Here is a 20,156-nt window from a genome sequence, read left to right as displayed (position 1 = left end):
GCTTCAGTTATTATTCAGCCAAAAGACATGGAAAAAGCATCAATGAACTCAAAAGATAAATGAAAGCTCAGCTGACAATACTGAAGTAACATAGCACATAAAACTCAAACACAAATTACATTTACTTACTCTAATACTGCCCCAACTACAGCCCTTCTTACTCTAGTTTCCTGGAAAATAACAAATGACTCCAGCTTAAAAAAGCTTTCTTTACTGAAATTAAATTGCCAGATAAGCCCTGCTCATCAGAAGCAGATCTATACAGAAATCACATATAACTGGATTAAAAACAATAGACCAACCCAAAAGAATTTCCATCTTTCTTTCATGCAACTCAAGTACAGCCCCAAGAAGACCCCACAAACAAGGACTTAAGACCTGAGAAAAATAGAGTCCCATCAAAAAAAAAAACAACCAAACAAAAAAAAACAAAAAAAAAAAAAAAAAAAAAAAAAAACAAAAAAAAAAAAAAAAAAAAAAAAATCCAATCTATTCAATTTTCCAGTAATGAACAAATAAACAAATAAACAAATTAGAAACTACATCTTAAATGGCAAGTCCATATTAAGAGAAAAAGCACTTAGTAGAAAGGAAGCATATGCACAGAGAGTATAGAAGAATTATATCTAAGGGGAAAAAAGGTGTCCTGGATGCATGTTTGTAAAAAATTTTCAGAGATTGTCAAAATTAGTATTACTGGTCTCTGAGCAGTAGATCTAAGTGAACCATGTTTCTATGTTTTTGGGCAGTCTAACGTAACCAAAGCAGAATTACATGCATTGTAGTAGGAGACAATTGGTTTTGTGTCCCAAATCTCAAAAGAAAGTACAGAATAAAAATAAACCAAGGCAGGGGGCAGGGCAGGAAGAGCATATTCAGAGAGTTAATTCTCATACTTGATCTATCTCATAAGTGATCTATTATCTTCACATTAGGACTAGAGACAAATGCCACTGATGATTTCTCATGCCAGTTCAAAGTTTGTCCCCAAAACTTTAAATTTAAGAAGCTAGACCTGAGAAACTGAGATAAGAAGTTTCACAGGCAAGGACAGCCAGTGTTGTGGAGCAAAAAACAAGAACTATGAAAGTAGGGTGCTGTACACTACTTCCCATCCCTGAGAGCAAAAGTAATTTGGAGAATTAAAAGACTTCAGGGAAACATCAACATAAACTCAGTCTCTGGGGCAAGTTTAGGGCTGTAGATGCTGTCCCAAGCCTACTACTGGTCTACTTGCCTACTACCTGTGTGTAAGACAAACCCCTCCCAAATCACTGTCTTGTCCACATAAACAGCAGAACTGGTGAAAGTGCTCTGAACTGTAACACACTACACAGTTCCCACTTTGCTAGATAAGACAAAAAGCCCACACATTTTCCTTAAACTACATTGTATGGGAGTCACAGCTATGACTGCAGAGTAGAGAAGCTAGTGAATGTTAAGATCAATTTGTCAGAACTAGTCAACTTTTCATATAAAGTTTCAGAATATTCCCTACAGCAGCCGAAGTGGCACAAACTAAATCCCATCTGTCTGAGAATAGTTAAGCCTGTCTTAAGACAGCACAGTTTGAAACAGTTTCCATTTAATAAATAAAACATGATACTGATTGTCTTAGCTCAATGGTCTGATTTCCGAGAGCCCCTAGGCCTTGTCCCTCTTCTCCGTCTCCATTTCCCCTTCTGAATCCCACCAGTTCTTTGTATTGTTTTAAAATCTTATTCTTTCCCAATTTTTTAATTCTTTTGATTAAAATGGTCCAGAGAAACCATCTAACTGCCAAAGAGCAAAGTCCTCAGAAGTTCTATCCACAAAAAAAAAAAAAAAAAGAAAAAACTATGTAGCAGCCAACTCAGTTATTTATGGGCAGAGTATTGCCTCTCCAGAAAAGATACAAAGAAAGCAAGCAAAACCCCAAAGCAGTGATACTGTTTCTAGAGAAAACTCTTCTTCCAAAGTGCACTATGACTTCCAAGCAAAACCTCAGCTAGCCCGGACACATCTCACCTGGCATCACAGTAAGGAGGGAAACTCCCCACACCCTCTCTGCAGAAGAGGGAAAGCTGTGAACTCTCTCATTCCACACTGGGCAATCACCCCAATGCCATGACAAAAAAGGAAATAATTTATACTAACGAGAGGACCAATGTTATTCCAGACCCCCACCAAGTAAAAAAAAATAACAAAACTGACTCCTCTTAAGGAGAACAGTAAGGGGGTATTAGGAATGAGACCCACTAAAGCCACCTAAACACTGGTTTAAAAGAAAAGCCTACAAGAAAACAGAAACAAAGACATAGATGTTCTTTTCAGTTTCTACTCATACTTGCATAGCTGGAAATTAAAAATAAAAAATGGCCGCATCTTAAAGCATATACATTTGTTTCTTAAAAAAAACCTGCTGAGCATTTCATAATTCTGTACAAGACCCACATCTTTGCAGTAAGTTTTTAAGAAAATTCATGCCTGTAAGCTTAAATCAGGCAACCCTTACATTCAGGAGACAAATTGTGTACAATACATCTAGGATTCACAATGAGACAAAGAAGTGTAGGACAATTTCAGCTCAAATTGCTCCTGTTTTGCCTACACAACATAGAAATAGCCTTATTTAAACACAACGTCCTATTTTTCTTTGATCATTTTGGCAATATCCATCAGTGACAGACAAGCGCACACATAATTCTCTAAATTAGGCAGCCTATTCAAACAGTCATACGGCTGTCAAAAACTGTATTTAAGCTCCTCTGGCTACCATGCCAAATTTCAGGGAAAAAAAAGATAAATTAATGAAAATTTTCAACTGAGAAGCATGGGAGAACAAATGAGGGGGCTTGCCCTTTTAAAAGAACACTGTTAGTTTGTAATTGCGCTTAATATTACACAGTATTTTAAGCTGTAGAAATACCACATTATCTTCCCACTACTCAGGATTCCTATTTGGAGATATTTATGAATCAAAATATATCTTGTACCGTATAGTATAATTTACAATTTTTTTTTTGTGAATTAATCAACACTCATAAGGTTATTCACAAACCTTAAATATATGCTAATATAATACAGCAATTCAGAGCACTCTTAACCACCAGTTTCAGTGCAGGAAGTAGGGGGACAGTGAGGTTGGAGGAAAATGTAAAACCCAGTAGAGACACTGCATTTGAAATCTGATGCAAATAGAACAATGAAATAAGTAATCATGGGGGGTTTTGATGCCTAGAGTAGTGGGAGAATAACGAAGGTATAAAATAATTCAGATGGGGGGACATGGGCAGGCAGGGGAGAAGTACTGCTTCCACCTCTCCCAAAGCCAAATGCTTTCACACGCGCTTCTCAGAAGCTGCAGGTCCAAAGGAATGTATTTACCTGCAGGATCCTGCTCAATGGATGATCCCACAGTGCTGCTCGATCTCCCTTCCAGCTCACCTTCAGCATGCCCACAGCTCTGTCTACAGTGTCCTGCTGCCACTGACTGGAAAGCTCTGTCATGTCAAATACGGTACCCTCACTAATTTAGAGTCAATACTACATCATGAAGGTATTTAACCAAAGTAACTTCCTCAACCTGACCATCATCCCACCCTTCCCAACTCCTTATTTCCACCCCAGTACAGCTCATTAACTAAATTCAACTGACCAATGATAAATAGAAACTCACAATTGCAATTGTTTTCAGAAACACAGATGAGTTTCACGATCCCATCCACAGCTGTGGCATCCTCTGCACGACTATAAAGCAGGAAGAATTTTATAGAAAATCAGGCCAGCACTAGAGAAAAACTAGTGCAGGCAGTGAAACCACAAACAGGCACTGGTTTCATACATCAGTTTTCTCTGGAGTGGCAGGCATGCTCTTTAGCTGTAAGCCATTATCAGATCCAGACAGCACACAAGTCTTTCAGCCTGAGCTTATGTAACCTTAATAATGGACAAATTATTACATAATAAGCCCTACCTGAAGTCAACACAGAACTCCTTCAAGCATCTACAGAACTTAAAGAGAAAAAAGCAAACCAAAGAGAAAACCAACCACACCCCACCACACCCTCCTATGTTTTTTTCACAAACCAAAAAAAATTTCTACTTGGGCAGCGGAATTTAGGACAACTTTCACATTCAACCCAAAAATGGAGAATTTTAGCAACAGAAGGGATTAACAACATTTTTCCACAAGCCTGCAAAAAAAATACAGTACTTGATAGAAAACAGGAAAAAAAGAACAAATATCCCCACAAAGAATGCACTTGAAGTATCAAAATTCAATGAGTTAAGCTTAGACCTGAAGTTGTTAACTTTACCAAACTACCTCACAAAGAATTCATATTTTTGTTACAGGATTTTACACAGCACAATACAATAAAGTGATTGTTCAACTATAGCAAACTGTTTTTCAGATATGTTAAACTGAACTTTAGTGCTGAGAAACACTTAGGAATTTCCTTTTAGTGTTCTGTTTCGTGCACCCTAAATGCAAAACAAGATAATAGAGTCCATGAACCTATCCTAAATTTTTCCAGAGTAAGCAGCTTCCAGCACTTACTACAACTATCAAGCACCTGAAAAAAATGCCAACAAACCAATAAAACACATACATATAGCCAGACTTCAAAAAAACTAACTTGAAGATTAATGCTCTAATCTACCAGATCTGTCTCCTGCATGTATATCACCCTTTTTTTAATAGCACAGAGAGATACATTTAAAAAACTCCATTCAAAACCCAATATTATTCTTTTTGATTAAGTAAGAAAAATTGTTTAGTTGTGATTTCAGAGCTGCTATGTCTTTCAACATTAAGTTATGCAAGCTGTAGGTGTGGGGGGATGGGGAATGACACTCACAGAACCTCAAAGGGCTTTTTTACCTGTGCTATTACAGCAAACACACAAAAAGATACGACTAGAAGTTTTATAGTTGCCACTCTGCTTTCTGGATTTTCTAAAGCAAAACAAAACATGGTTTTCTTTCAAACTTATCTATGTAAAATACCACGTTCTCATTTCCATGAGAAGAAAAATATTCCCAAGGCCACTGTAAACTTGGGTATTTCAGAGCCCAAACTAGACCAACTAAAAAAAAAAAATCTCTGAAATACAATATAGGAAAGATTAATATAGTTTATTAATAATATTTCACTACAAAAACAACTACAGCACACTTTATCTTTTACAGAAATAATCAGAAAAATAGATGGGAATAAACTGTAGTGTGTTTTTACTATTTTACATCACAGAAATGTGGTATTTTAAGTTTGTAGTACAGTTCAACCTATTTTTAAAGAAGAAATACCTAAAAACACTTATATATGCTTTAAAATGTATATCATGTTATTCCATATGCTGAAGTACTATATCATTAAAGGCAGTTTAAATTTCAAGAAATAACTTACATCAAATGCTACCATCAGTTCAACTACCTTCCTCAAATACTATTTGGTGTCAGTTTGACCTGGAAAAGACATCATCTGTCCACTGTACCAGTGGTCACTTATTTCTACTTCTACACAGCCTTCTCTACTGTGAGTGCTTAAGTGCTTATGATTCTGTAATCAAACTAGGTCAAGAGGGAAAAAAAAATCTGTCTGAACAGCCCAGAAAATGAACATACTTGGTTTTTAAATACATTTTTTCAGTGAAATCAGCTCCACATGCTGGTTTGTTCAGCAGCTACGGATTTGCTCAATTTGTTCAAGCCATGAATTCTTGAATCCACACAAGGGACAGAGGGGCAGAAACAAGAGGCAAAGAACTAAAACTGGAAAAGGAAACAGTTCAGGCTTCGACACAAGCGTTTGTCAAACCATGCCGTCCCTCTGACACTCAGCTGTGCTGGTACAGAAAAATTATTGTTAAAAAAACAGAAACAGGAAACATTTATTAAGCCATCCATGCCAGCTGTGCCACTCTTTGGGCAGATAAAGGCCAGCAGCTTGTATTTGCCTACAAAGGCTTAACCAGTATTGGGTTCTCTTTGGAAGTATCTAAAAGAAAAGGATCAGCTCGTTACCTGATCTAAGCAGGTAACTCATACATTTCATCTGCTCTTCCTCACTCTGACAGGCATCAGTGGTTGTGGATGATGTAGGTTAACAAAACACTCATGATCAGCCCTGACAAGATTACATGTTTGGCAAGAATGTTCTTGATCACACAAGAGGTGGAAATTTTTACAGGCTATTATCAAAGACAAAACTATTAACTTTAATCTGATGGAAGGAGGAGAACCCTCAAGAGCCTAAGATGTACCGATGCCAACCCCAAACTGAGTAGCAATGACTGTGTGTGAAAATTCACAATATTTCCTCTTTTTCCTCCTCCAGTTAGCAGAAAACCCCCGGCTTGCAAGTAGAATTAAAAACCTGTTCTGCAGTGTGGGTAACAACTGCAGCCAAGACATTTTAGTGCCAGCCCTCACACCAACACAAACTGATGGTGGCTATAGTATAGGCTTTCCAGGTAATATGCAGCTCCAAAAGCAGAAGGTCTGCTGCCATAAATAGGCATGCTTTTATTATGAGCAGTCTCATTACAAGTAAGCTCCTCTTATTGTGACAGCTATTTATCTGTAATTGCTATACGCAACACTAAAATATATTTCAATTAGTAGAATCCCTTTTACACTACCCTGTCACTACAGTGTTGTGGGGCTGTTTATGTACCAACAACGTGAAGATTTTGCCTCCACTGGAACTGCTGTTAAATCCAAGGCCAGTGTACTTTCTCCTTCCTGATACAAACACTTGTTACTAGCTTATTAGCAATCACCTAACAGAATTTCATTTTGAAGAACAACATTTTAACCAAAACTAAACGGCACATTCATTTACCTGATTGATTTTGGAAGCTGATGACAAATACATCCCAGTGTACTTCTCAACTAGAACCAGGAAAGGAAGTGGGATCTTAAAATGGCATTAATTTCCTCTCTTCATTGTCTGTCTACACTACTTCAGCATCTCTGACCAAGTTACATAGCAAATATGGTAAGTTTGATTGTGCTGACCAGTTACCTCAAATTATATCTTTCCTGCACTCAAAGGATGCATAGTTTACTAACTGGACCAAAGCTGTTCATGCTGGCATCATAAATACCCAAACTGGCAAGGAAGAAGCAGAACCATGAAACCAGAGGCAAGGGAAAGCAGGAAAAAACCTCTCCTCTTCAATGCAACCATTCCAGCATATCATCCACTTGTCTCAGACTAGAACATTTATCTTCCACACCATGTAAAACATATCGTTCACACTGTGTAGTTTTCTGTTCTTTACAGCACTTTGCACAATCAATGCAGTTAATGTGTTAACTACTTCTGCAGGAGTAGCTTTCAAGAAGCTGTTTCCTCCTATCTCTTGATCACCTAAAGATCTCTCTGAAAAGATGTAGTCAGTGGCAAACAATAGCAGCAAACTTGTCTACATCACTTGCCAGTGCAAGACAAATGAAAAGCTAGTGTAGGTTCCTTCAATTGCATTCTGCCTCATACACCTCACATCCCACTACAGCCACTCAACGAGTATTAGCACAAGCTGAAGGCTTCAAGGCATGTTCTATTTATTCTTACAAATATTCTTTTAGAATACCACACGTAAGCTCCCCAAACTCCTGAACACACTCTTAAGAATGTGTTATACTTCTGTCTCTTTCTGGACCCCAACAAAATTGGACGAGTCACTCAGAGAATTTCAAGCACTACATAATGGAATTAACTCCCTGAATAGCTCACTTTCCTACACAAATTGGAGCTAAACACAGACAATCACAGAATTTGAGCACTGTTCTAGCTTTTCTACTGAAACATGCTAATCTATGCTGAAATGAAAATACAAGAGGCAACAGACAAGACTCAGTAAGGGATTTCATTTCAATATAGGAAGAAAATTCTTCCCAGTGAGAGTGGTCCAGCATAGGATCGTATTAAACGGAAGTGTCAGAATCTCCATTCTTGAAAATAATTTAAAAGTGGTCTATGATACGATTTCAGTGTCGGCCTAACCCAAGTGGGAGACTGGATCAGATGACTTCTAGATCTAAAACTATTCTACAAGTCAACACATCTCTCAGCTGGGCCCACCATCTCAAAACAAGGACCACACTATTTCTAAAGCTCATGCCAGGGAGGTTTGCTTGCCTTTTAAATTTCAGTTAATATTCAAAAGATGAAAATAATCAGCGCTAACACTTTTAGTATTTCAATCTGCTTCAGACACAATGTGAAAAGCATTACCATTAAAGGAACAATAATTTGTGAATTAAAATGCTTAAGAGCTTAATCAGACTAAACTCTTGAGTTTGGTGTGCAATCACTGATTCTTACAACAATAGAAACATTAAACTAGCTAGTTTACACACTCCTTTCCACTACTATTCCATGTGTTGGTTCATTCGAAGGATGCCTTGTCTTGTTAACAGTGCAGTTGGAACTTTCAGCTCTCTTAGAAACTGTAATTAAAAAAGACAGATTGGAAAGCTCTTCACTAATTAAGAAAGCAGTCTAACTAGAATGCTTTAACTGAACATTATGTTTAAAATAAATAAAAAGATCACATACAAGGGCTGTTATTTTCAAATTAGTTGTCTTCTTATCCTAATGGGGTTCTGCTTCTCTTATAGCCCAACCTTTGTGCCTTTGAAGTGTCACTCTTTTCAGACCTTTTACTTTCTGCCATTTAAGTGACTACAGCCTTAGCTTGCACTTGGCATACTTAAGATCAGAAGGCTGCTCTCTACCCTGGTATATTAAACGGTTGTCTTTTGGTTCGGGGTTTCTTTGGGCTCTTTTTCACTTTTTTTTTTCCATATTTAAACTTGAACATATTCTAGAAGAAACCACTAAGTAAGTCAAGTAGTACACACTAAGCACTGGTCCACAATAAGCAACTATTTTATGATTTGGTTCCCCCAAAACATTAAACGTGCCACCTCAATTATTTCTTCCTAAACACAATGTTTTTTTGGGCCTTGTTACTACCCCACTAGCTCTAAGTTAATAGCCCCCAGTTGATAGTTCAAGACACTCAAGACTAATGAGACCATTTCCTGTGTCTTTTGAGTAAGAATTTCAGCTAATTTCAAAACAGGCTGATAGAAAAAAAATTCCCCATTTCGTGGCAATTTCACACCTGGTCATGACGTGTTGATCTATCGTATACAAAATGACTATGTACAGCCTTTTCTCTTACAGCTGTGTATGAGTGGCTACCTCAGTGAACTAAGAGTACAGTTTCATGGCATATTTAATCCAATTAAACTACTTATTTGTAATAGTACTAGTATGAAACTAATTTATAAACTATAATGACTATATTTTTATTTGCAGGAATATTTCCCAAACCAAAACTAGTTACCATTGGAGGGGTTGTTAAAATACTATAACATAGGCAATCCCTTGAATCTGAGCTAAGCAGTGTGTCAGAATTTCCTCTAAATGGCTGATTTTTAGCCTTCCTGTGATAACAAGGCTGATGAACCCCTTTGCATACATACTCTACAGAAACTTCTGATGCAAATGGCAAACACGAACCAAATGGGACATGGTTTACTGTCCACTAAGTTACATATATGATCTACAACATTTTCATGAAGGACTACAAGTGCTCTGGCATTATGAAAAGCTTCAGCATGTACATATATTCTATAAAAAACAAAGAACTTAGATATTAGGGAAGTCATTAAAAAGAAAATTACAAGGGAGAAACACCACTTAGGGCTGCAGACACCAGTGTGTCAACAGAGAGCAGCCCCTGCCCAAGTAATGCCATTGCAGCCAACCACCATTCCAAAAACTCACTGTCACTGCTCTCTGCTCCAGTTTGTAACATAATTACATACAGTATTTTACAGCAGCTACAATCCTGCACTGTACACCTAGATGTTGCTAGGGAATGCTCCTATCTTAGATATTAGGAATTCTAATCTTCATGCCAGATTTGGTAGGAGCACCTGTTTCCCCTCCGTATATTTAACTCCTGACTTAGGCTTGCCTTGATCACAATATGTATTTTCCTTCATCAATTACTGTTTCCAGTCTGTTTTTAACAGTTGAAGTAATCTCTCCAAACACAGTTCCTCATTACTGCCCAAACTTATCAGACAAAAACTGCCAGCTTTGACTTTCAAGCATCACCCCTACTTTATGCTGGCATTGCTACAAAAAGAAGCCCTTTTACTTGCACCTGTGCTACCATTTCCCTCCTGACAGCAGGAGTATTTTTACAGCCATTGACAGAAGCAAGGAAGTTCTCTGGCTGAAAATATCTTGCTGCTTTTGACTGAAGAAAGTGAGCATCCAGTCGTTCTGGCCCCACCTAAAGACACTGACCCATGGCCTTAGGCATTCCAATTTTCAGCTCCTTGTGACAGTATTAAATGCCTACGTCTGCAGATCAGCTTCTGGATGTGCTCAGTTCATACTACTTATTATTTGAAATGCTCTCCTCACTTAGTAAGTCAGAGCAGTTCAGGTTTACTGACATACAAGACAGGAGGGAAACATGTCAGCTCAAGGGCTCACAGAACTCACGTTTTCGTCAAACATGCTCCCTATCTGATTTTTTTTTTTTAAGTATAAATATTAGTTCACCTCCTACAGCATTTTATTTCTTGCTTTCTCCCCTAACAGTTCACTCATATACACAGTTTAACACTATGTTGCATTAAAATCGTTCTCAGGAGTTTCTACCATTATTATACACTGACCAGGCTGATATTAAAAACTCCTGCGGACAAGGAAGAAAGAAAGGAAAGAATGAGGAGTCAAGAAGCTCTTGGATCTTAAATAGAAAGAAATGGTGCTCCACTCCCTTTTGCTTCCTGGAAAAACATGAGAAATCTTAATTTATCATCTTGCTCTTTTTAAATGAGAATCTTCTAATTTTCTGCATTAGCAAAGCTAAGCAACTGCCAGTATTCAACACCCTTTACTCTATCTGCCAACATGCTAAAAACTTTGCAGCTCAGAGTTTGTAACTAACTCTTGATCTTCCACAAGCATTTCAGAAAATAATCAAATTTGTGTTCCTTAACATCTAAAATAATTTTAAACAATCTGCTTCAGAAATTTAAATAATAATAATTAAGAAAAGCCACAAGAACTCATCTGGTCATGACAAAATCCCCAATCATTTTAAAAGTTTTTGTAACTAATTATAGGTTGATTAAACATGAAGTACCTGAGAAAGATCTCACAACAGCACTGTTCTAGAAATCAAGCTTATTTCAGATTTTCTGTGAGACAAAGAAGGAGGGCACCAATTTGATTACTCCTTTTTTTCCTAATAGCACACTGCCTTCAGATTTATTTTGACATTATCTCATTTTGTGGGAGTTCTTCATTTAGAATATTTACTCATCAAGAAACACTGGTATGGATACTTCTCAGTTTCACTCTCTTCAGCAGAGAAAAAAATGTTATGTCTGTTAATAAGAAAACAAGATTTCAATACAAATAATTAGTTTTTCAATACATTTCCTTAAACAAACACAACAGTAGAATACAAAAAGTAACTCAACATAATTTGTTTTGAGACAGTCCTTAAAAGAAAAAGATAAATCCATACTGGAGTGTTCTATCTGTATAAGCAAGCCTGCAACTTTCAAAGCTATTCTTCCCTTAAAAAAAAAAAAAAAAAATCTTTCTGTGTCCCCACTTCAGTATTTACAGAAATAAAAACAGACATGAAATCATTACTGAATACCACTTAAGGAATAAGAGTAACCCATTAAAAAAAAAAAAAAGAAAACTTCTGAATTCCCTACATTACCACTTTCTTCCAGCACATTTCAACATTTGATACTTTTAGAAAAATACCAGTTTGGAAATAAAAATAAGAAGTCCAAGTACTTGTCCACTTAGGTGGGGGGAGGGGAAAGAGACAACCAGGAGATCATAACCAAATATTTCATATAAAGACTGAACCCAAGTGGCAGTAACTGCCTCTGACTGACTTCTCACTTCACTTCGGACAACATGAGCCAAAAACCATGCAGCAGGTAATGCAACTATTTGCTCTTCGCTTGGATATTTGCATCTATAAATACTTCTAACATTTGGATGGATGAGTAAGATTATTTGGCTCAAAAAAACAAATAAAACATTTAAAAAATCCAAGCAGCACCACAGCAACAAAAAGTTTCAAGCCCAAATTTGATCAAACGTTTTACAAGTTACAATTAAAACCATCCCACGTTCCTCGGAGCAAACCAAGCCTGGCTATTTGTCAGGAGAAAGCAGAGTTTTATGCAGAAAACTTGAGCTTCACCTTTGAGTTGCTCAAATGTGTACCTCCAGAATTTCTCTTCACACTCATTCACAGACACCCAGAGGAGTTAGATGACTCCCACACACATTCCAATTAACCTCTGTTGCCTAACACCTCCATCTCTTAAAAACTGAGCTTTTTGATATCCTGGATAAATCTGGCAGAAAAAGTAACACTTGCTGGGAACACTTAAGACACGTCTCCACAGGCAAAATAATTTATGATGTGAATTTGAAGAGCACAGACTATTCCACCTGAACTTGTTTTGTGGACACACCTTTTATACTCTATAGACTAAAATAGCCAGAGGTTCTTCTGTTCAACCTATACTTGCAAAAGCAACACACACTCCACACATGAAAAATCCCGATAGTACAACAATTCAAGTTCAATACTTATTCCATACTCTTTCCCTGCTTAGGCAAATAGCCTGAACTTTTAAAAGACATTACACTTCCACATATGCAGAATTTACTGTAGAACAGTCTGGCAAATTTGAAGCTGAACTGGTATTTGCCATTTGCCTGAATAATTCCAACATGAGCTTCAAATGATGAAAGTAACCATAAGAGTTATTTTAAAAACGATCATTTTAAATGTCACAAAATAACTGGGTCTAATGTATAGCATCCTTATTCTGTAACATATACAGCAATAAATCCACCTGCACATTGTATTAGGTGTTGCTTAAAAAGGAAAAAAACAACAGATAGTACTTTTCCAGGAGCTTGACTTAATACAGAAAACTAATTAGAAACAGTTTATCTTGAAAAAAAACAAAGAAAAAGCCAAAATGAAAACAAAACCAAAAAAAAACAACCCAACATGCAACCCCAAAAAAATCTGCCACCCTCCAGTGAAAAAGAAAATCTCCCTAAGGCTCTGAAAGAGAACTGCAAATACTAAATAAGGTCTTGGGACCTTATGCCTCCCAGTTTCAAAGCAACCATGTACTGAACACGGGGAATGGTTAAACTATGTTAAGAATAAAACAACATATGTCAATCTCTTCTTCCAATAATTACTGGATTTAGCTTTGCACTAAACACATTGGCAATAAATACTCACTAGAAACACGGCACAAACTAGTGGACATACAACAGGAAGAAGTTATCACAAAGGACAGAATTTACACTGTCCTGGTTATATACTGTAACACTAAAAGGGAGATGATAATAATGACTTTAATCCGTTTGCCATGGTGCAGTTCCACGGGTAAATCAAGTATCTATAACACACATCCAAACGACTTCTTACAGAAGCAGCAAAATGAATTCCAGTTCTAGAATTTTTTATCTTATTAGTAAAAACGAAATCAGACTACACACCAAAAATATAAAGCTTGCCAGATCCACTCAGGCTAAGAAACATGGAAAGGAAACCAGCACACATTTAAAAAAATTAAAATTATATATGAGTTAAAAGATTTGAGTTTCCTTCCTTTCAAATACTTTGTTTCTTTAAATTACATCTGATGGCTTTGGGATTTAAACCGAACATGCAGGCTGTGAATAGAGAATGCATGGCAGGAAAAACTGAACTAACCATGTACAAGGCAGAATGGAAAGGAGCCAGATACAACAAAAAACTGACAAGGGAAATAGGCCTGGTTCTAGATCAAAAAACAATTTAAAAACATAAAGAAATCATACCCTCCTGTAAAGATTTATTTTCAGTGCATATCTAAAAAAGCCTAGGATGTGAACTGCAATTTGTACTACTTTGCTTGCATAATTACACATACAATGTTACTCAAGCAGGCACCATATGTATATACAAAAAAAGAAAACTAATAGCAAATTCTGGAGTATTCTGTAATTGTGTATCAAGGAAGTCTTTATTTGCACACAGTAAGACACCAGTTTTACCTCATTTGCTAATGAAATCATATATATCCCAATTAGAAGCTTTAGAAGTACTACATCACATTTTCAAGCAAATGACAACACTGTGCTGATCCACTCACATCATTACACTGTTATTTTTATCCACAGCATTCAGATCACGCGCAGGATCTATCTAAATGTCCAAATGGCCTTCTTACCTTAAGAGTACTACTGATTTTACCACTAGATAGGAAGCAGAGAAGGCATTATAAATCATTCCAAGTCAACAGCAGTTTTCACAAACAGAGCAGAGGCACATTAAATGAAAAATCCTATGTCCAAGCTTCAGCCAGGTAGGCAAAAGCTTTCTTAAATAAGAGCGTGATCCACACTAATTTGGGGGCAAGCATTGTTGGTTTATAGTTTTGTCTCGACACAGCAGGGACATTAATAGACATCTTCTTCTCTCCCAATATTTTTAAATTACAAAATTAAAATTTAAATTACCATTTTCAAACCTATGGCTGAATAATTCATTATATATTTAAAAAATTCATTTCTTCTTTAGCATTTTTAAGAGAAACTTGTTAATTCTATATGCAAATTATACCTTTCACTCTTCTTCTTGAAGAGTAAATTCTACTCAAGTTTACTAGCGTTACTTTACCTCTTAATTCAGAACCAAGTCCACAGTCTGACCCATCTAAGTGGGAATCTAGGTGTACAATTAGAAAAAAGACTGTGACAATCAAACTGCCTACTACTACCAGTTACAGAAGGCAGTATGTTTTAGAAAACTTACCTGTTTCCTGCTTGGAGCTCAATAGAACCACCCCTCAATAAATTTTATTTTTAGTTTCACCTCATCCATAAATAGACCTACAGAGCATCATCCCAAAGTCTTTAACTGATCTCTGTGAGAACAGATAGGATATCTACTTAGTAATTCTGTACATTGTTTTCCTTTTAATCTTTAGCTCAACAAAATACATACGTACATATACTTTTATATATACACATTATATGTATATATACTTTTTGTATATATGTATATATACAGAAGTACATATATATATATCTATGTATATATGCCTTGGGCATATGCTCAGAGCTAAAAAACAAACCTGAGCATTTGATTAACTTGTAACAAGTGTTGTCATCGCCCCCCTGTGAAGCACCCCTCTCTCTTCTGCATACAATTTATACAAGTTTTTGCTGGTTTGGGTACATTTTACACAAGATTTTAGTTTGCCCCACTGTTTTCCTCACAGACATAACTACTTTAACCAAAATTATTCCTTAAAATACGTCAGTGCAGGAGTTACTCATCCATTTAAAGACTGACTTAGCCACTCCACAACAGTTGTACAAGTCATACACTTAGGTGTTAAATGTGTAGATACATTTATAGATAGATACATTTACAGATGCTGTCTTCAATCAGACACCACTTCAACGGGCCCAGCACAGCTCTCCATGGACCTTGCTGACAGAAGGAACAGAAGGTTGGAAGCAGCTTCAACATTAAAATAAACCTCCTGTTACTGTCCTACAGCTTCTGTTAACAGTGGTCTCGTTTGTTAATGTAAGTGTTACGCAAACGCCTCCATCAAATCATTAAGGATTGTATTTACAGTATGCAGCCCATTTCCTTCACTCTTTAAAAAAGTCTGGTAAAGTGAATTTTGCTCGGATAAGTAATATTGCCAAAATTACTTTATCAATTCAGTGAACTTCCTTGCTTAGCAAAGGCCAAGTTCTGTTTCTGAGATTTTCAGCATCCCTGCTGGGGAAAACGTTATTCCCCCTAAAGCTCCACAGATACTTTTCCTCAAGTCAGCTAAGATCCATCTGTAAGTACTAACAGCAGAATTACAGAACTTCCAGATTACAGCCAACACTAAAGTTTTCCACAGCACTTTCGCTCAAACACAACGTAAAGCAGACATTTATTAAATGTGCCTTCTGTCAGCATTGCAGCCATTTTTTAAAACAACTCTCACTGTTCAATCACATGAATATAGAACCGCCATCTAAAATTGTTCTTCAGTTTTAACATTACAGCTGTGAACTCATGAAAATGGATCCACAATCTATACAGCTAAGGGAGCTGAACTGTCTTGTGAATGGTGAGTGAACACCTCTTTTGACTAATTGCAAGAGGAATTTTAGAGTTCACCAACTTTCCTGGGAGCACTGTTGGCCTGCACTGGATTCTAGATGTAGCTTATTCTGACATAAGCTGCTTTACAGAACGGGGCTTGCACTCTCTCTATATCTAATACAGCTCATGCATTCAGTAATGCACTACAAAAATTCCCTTCCCCCAAGTCAAAGTTTCTTTGCAGATACATTTTTACATTGCACCTATGAAAGTTGCAATGTTACAGAACAAACAAAAACCAGTCTGAAAGCACGTCTTCGAAGAAAGCACCATATTTCAGCTTGCTGGCAATTTTAGCAAGAAAGGAAAAAAACACAGCAGGGGGGAAAGAGTTGAGCTTGAATTTCAAGTCTCTGGCCTAAGTTTACACACCACTACTTTGGCTCATTTTAAACTGAGCAGTGACATTTTATGACTTTTTGAAGGTGCAGATTTCCAGTGTCTGCCACTTTTCAAGGTGAAATTACGTATTTAAAAAAATCTATGAAAGAACCCAAAAGTTTTTCCTGATTTTTCTCCTAAATTTAAGTCTTGAATCCTTCCAAAGTTCCAGACAAAAATAGCAGTTGGCATCTCATGGAACATTATACTGTCACAGACTTCTCCACAGGTTGTTTAACTTTAATTGTTACTTTCATTTCTCATGGAGGCAGAGGAAGGAAAAAAATATTTTTCCTTTTTTTCTTGTAGAGGAAACTCCAGAACAAGAAATGTGACATTTTTTATCCAGTACTTCATAAAGTAGTAGGTCTTAAAAACTTTCAACACATCACAGAAAAATTCTAAGTCACATCTCCTAAAATACTGGAAGCGTGTTTTCTGAAAGATTTTGTAGCTTTCAAATATTCACATTTTAATAACCACTAGTGAGACTAGTTATAGTACAAGTACTACGTACAAGTAATACTCATTCTTCTGCAGATGCTTTATTGTTACCACAAATAAACACTCCCCGGACTCTCAGTTTGATACAGACACTGGGGACAAACGAAGAATGACCTTTAATTTTTTATAAATTGTATAAAGAATCTGAATGTGCCAGCCCCTAAAAAAAATACTAACCTATCTCTGAGAAAAAATCCTCACTTAGATGTGAAGATTACACTAAATGTGCTCGTAAAAACTCTTCACTGAAATCTGTATTACTGAGAAGCAAACTCACAATAGCTGAAACTAGAGTTGCTACACTTAAGCAAAGACAAACCTATTCTGCTAGAATTAAATTGCCTTCTCCAAACTGTTAAATGCTTCTCATCAGAGAGAACAAGAATCTGAAGTTCCAGCTTTAACAATGCAAAACGCTTTTCTTTTGCTTCAATAAAATCAGTGTGGTGCTTTGCAAGTCAGAAATAAGCATCTCGAGTAATGCACAAGTTTGTTATCCCATTCCTGCCGCAAATCTGTGCACGCACTGCTTTTCTTTCGTGTATGAATAACCATTTTGGAATCACCATGAAGACCTGGACATAAATGTTAAATAAACGTGCATGATGCCACAACACACCGATTTTTTTTTTTTTTTTTATTGGATATAGATCCAACCAGACATTTGTTGCTCACGGGCGGCTCAGCCCAGCACTCTCCTTCGCCCCTCCCCAGACACCTCAGATTTTAAGTGCTCCGTGTCGGGGTGCTTGGCCACATTAGACCCAAACTCCCAGAATTTTCAGCTATTCATGAACTTTCTCGCGGGGCTGTGGGAGATGGGGATCACACGGTGTCCTCCACGATTAGGAAGTTGGCCGGAGCGGCGGCCGGACCGAGTTTCCCCCCGGTCCCTCCTGAGCTCCGCTCCCGAGCCCAGAGCGCCCCAGAGCCGGGGGGCGCCCCCAGCCCAGCCCAGCCCGGCCCGGCCCCGCCGAGCCACGCTCAGCCTCCCGCCCGGCTCGCCCCGGCTTCCGGGAGCCCGGCCGGACCTGTCCCGGCCTCCCGGGAGGAGAGGACGAGCCCTGTGCCGCCTGCCCGGGCGGGCACACGGATTTCCCCCGCCCGGCATGTGCCGGGCTCTCTCACACACACACACCACACACCACACACACACCACACACACACCACACACCTCCCTGTGCCCGCACCGGAGCCGCCGGCTGGAGCGGAGAGGAGGGGAAGGGAATCGCGGGGTCTGCCCCCCGTTCTCTCCCTCGCCCGCCGCCCGCCGCCCCCCGCCCTGGGAGGAGTGAGGGCGAGCTCGTCCCCAGCCCCGGTCTGCGCCGCGCCCGGCGGGGATCGGAGCCGCCGGCCGGGCTGGACGGAGCCAACTTAGACAAAGGGCACTCCAGACTCCATGTCTCCCCCTCCAGCTGTCACCGGCCCGGAGCGCGTGTCTGCCCGCCGGCGCCCCGCGGGAACGGGAGGCGGGGGGCGGCCGCCCCTCAGGATCCGCCGCTGCCGCTGCCCCCACCCTCCCCTCCCTCTCTTCCTCCTGCCGCCCCCTCCCCTCCTCCCCTCCCCCATGACAAAGGACCCGGGTATAAATAGCCGCTCCCGGCGCCGCCGCCGCCTCGAGCCCGCGAGGTGTCGCTCGCTCGCCCGCTCGCCCGCTCACTCACTCACCCGCCCCCCCGCCGCCCCGGCTCCGCGCCTCCGCCGCTCCCGCCGGTGCCGCCGCCAGCTCCGCTCGGCGCTCCCGCTCTGCCTCCCTCCGCCTCCGGCTGCCGGATTCACCCTCCCGGACCGAGCGCCAAACACGCCGACCCAATCGCCATCGCGCTCATTGGCGAGCGCCGAGCGCCGCCCCCATTGGACGGCCGGACGCGGCCGGGGCCCCGCCGGGCCAATGGGGCGCGGCGGGGGGCGGGGCGAGGGGCGGGGCCTCGCTCCCCACGTGCGGGGGGGGGCAGGGAGGGGTGGGGAGAACTCTTTGTTCTCGCGCTGCCCGCGCGGGGGGACGGGAGGCTCGCGCTCCCCTCGCGCCCGCCGCCCCCCGCCCCCCGCGCGCTTCCCCCCCCTCACGCGCCGCGCGGTGAGGCCGGGCCGGGCCCGGGGCTGCGCTCGCCGGAGAGGCGGGAAACTCCGCGGGCCCTCACGTGGAGAACGGGCAGAGAGGGAGGGGAAAGGGGAGGGAGGCGGGCGAGAGGATTGGCGGGCACCGGGAGGGGCCGCGCTCCCGCTCGGCGCCGCTGCCGAGTTTGAATCGGGCCGAGAGCGGGAGAGGCGTAACGGCCGTAACGGTCCCGGGGGCGGGAATGCCGGAGCGGGCCCTCAGCCCCGCCGCCCTCAGCCCCGCCGCTCCGCCTGGCCGTGCCCCGGCCCGGGAGCCCCGCCGCTGGAGGTCACCCCAGCCTTTTCCATCTCCGGCAGGGAAAAATAAAATCGCCGAGATAAGTTTTCCTAGCGGATGCTTAGCCCTCCCCTCGTGACCGCATCCCTTTCCGATGCTTCCCGCATGCAGTGCCGCTTCCGAGATGCGCTGGAGCGGTCGCCGTATCCCTAATTCCAGAGTCCCGGCATCCTTCCTTACCAAATCCACCTCCCCTCTTCCCTGTGGCTCCCTCAGAGCATCTTCAGGGGCAGGAATGAGCGGCGGCCACCGTAAACTGCTAAAAGTCTCTGGCGGAGGAAATAAATGACAGACGCGTCCTCATCGCCAGATCATGCCGTGGGCTCGCGTGGCTCACGGCTCTGACACGCAGGAGAAGCGAGGATGTCTCAGCCTCGGGGGCCGGGGACAGCCCACGCCCGGGGCAGCCCCGCCGCTCCCGGCGGATGTCTCTGCCGGCTGAGTCACTTCGCCTCCTCGTGTTTGACCTTTGCTTGCCCAAACTTTGCCGCCACCAGCCCTCCTTTAGTGCACCGCGCCGCGGCTTCCTCTCCCTCTGCTCCGCATCCAGCGCGGTTTCCCCTGTCGTGGGGGGATGTCATAAATCGCGGTAGCAGTAAAGGCTCGCAGCCTGTTGCTCGCTACGTGCT

At 40.8% G+C, this 20,156-nt stretch overlaps 1 protein-coding gene across 1 annotated transcript in view; it reads right to left on the bottom strand.

The window, feature by feature from the left end:
* Positions 1 to 19,769, bottom strand: part of EZH2 (enhancer of zeste 2 polycomb repressive complex 2 subunit) — a 50,688-nt gene extending 30,919 nt beyond the window's left edge. Inside the window, 1 exon segment of the mRNA XM_083870682.1 lies at positions 19,708 to 19,769. The gene's annotated coding sequence lies outside the window, so the exon portion shown is untranslated.
* Positions 19,770 to 20,156: the final 387 nt, after the last annotated feature.

The sequence above is a fragment of the Zosterops lateralis genome (assembly GCF_965231275.1).
Source record: "Zosterops lateralis genome assembly, chromosome: 1".
In the NCBI taxonomy this organism is placed as follows: domain Eukaryota; kingdom Metazoa; phylum Chordata; class Aves; order Passeriformes; family Zosteropidae; genus Zosterops; species Zosterops lateralis.
This window is presented reverse-complemented; position numbering and strand designations above follow the sequence as displayed.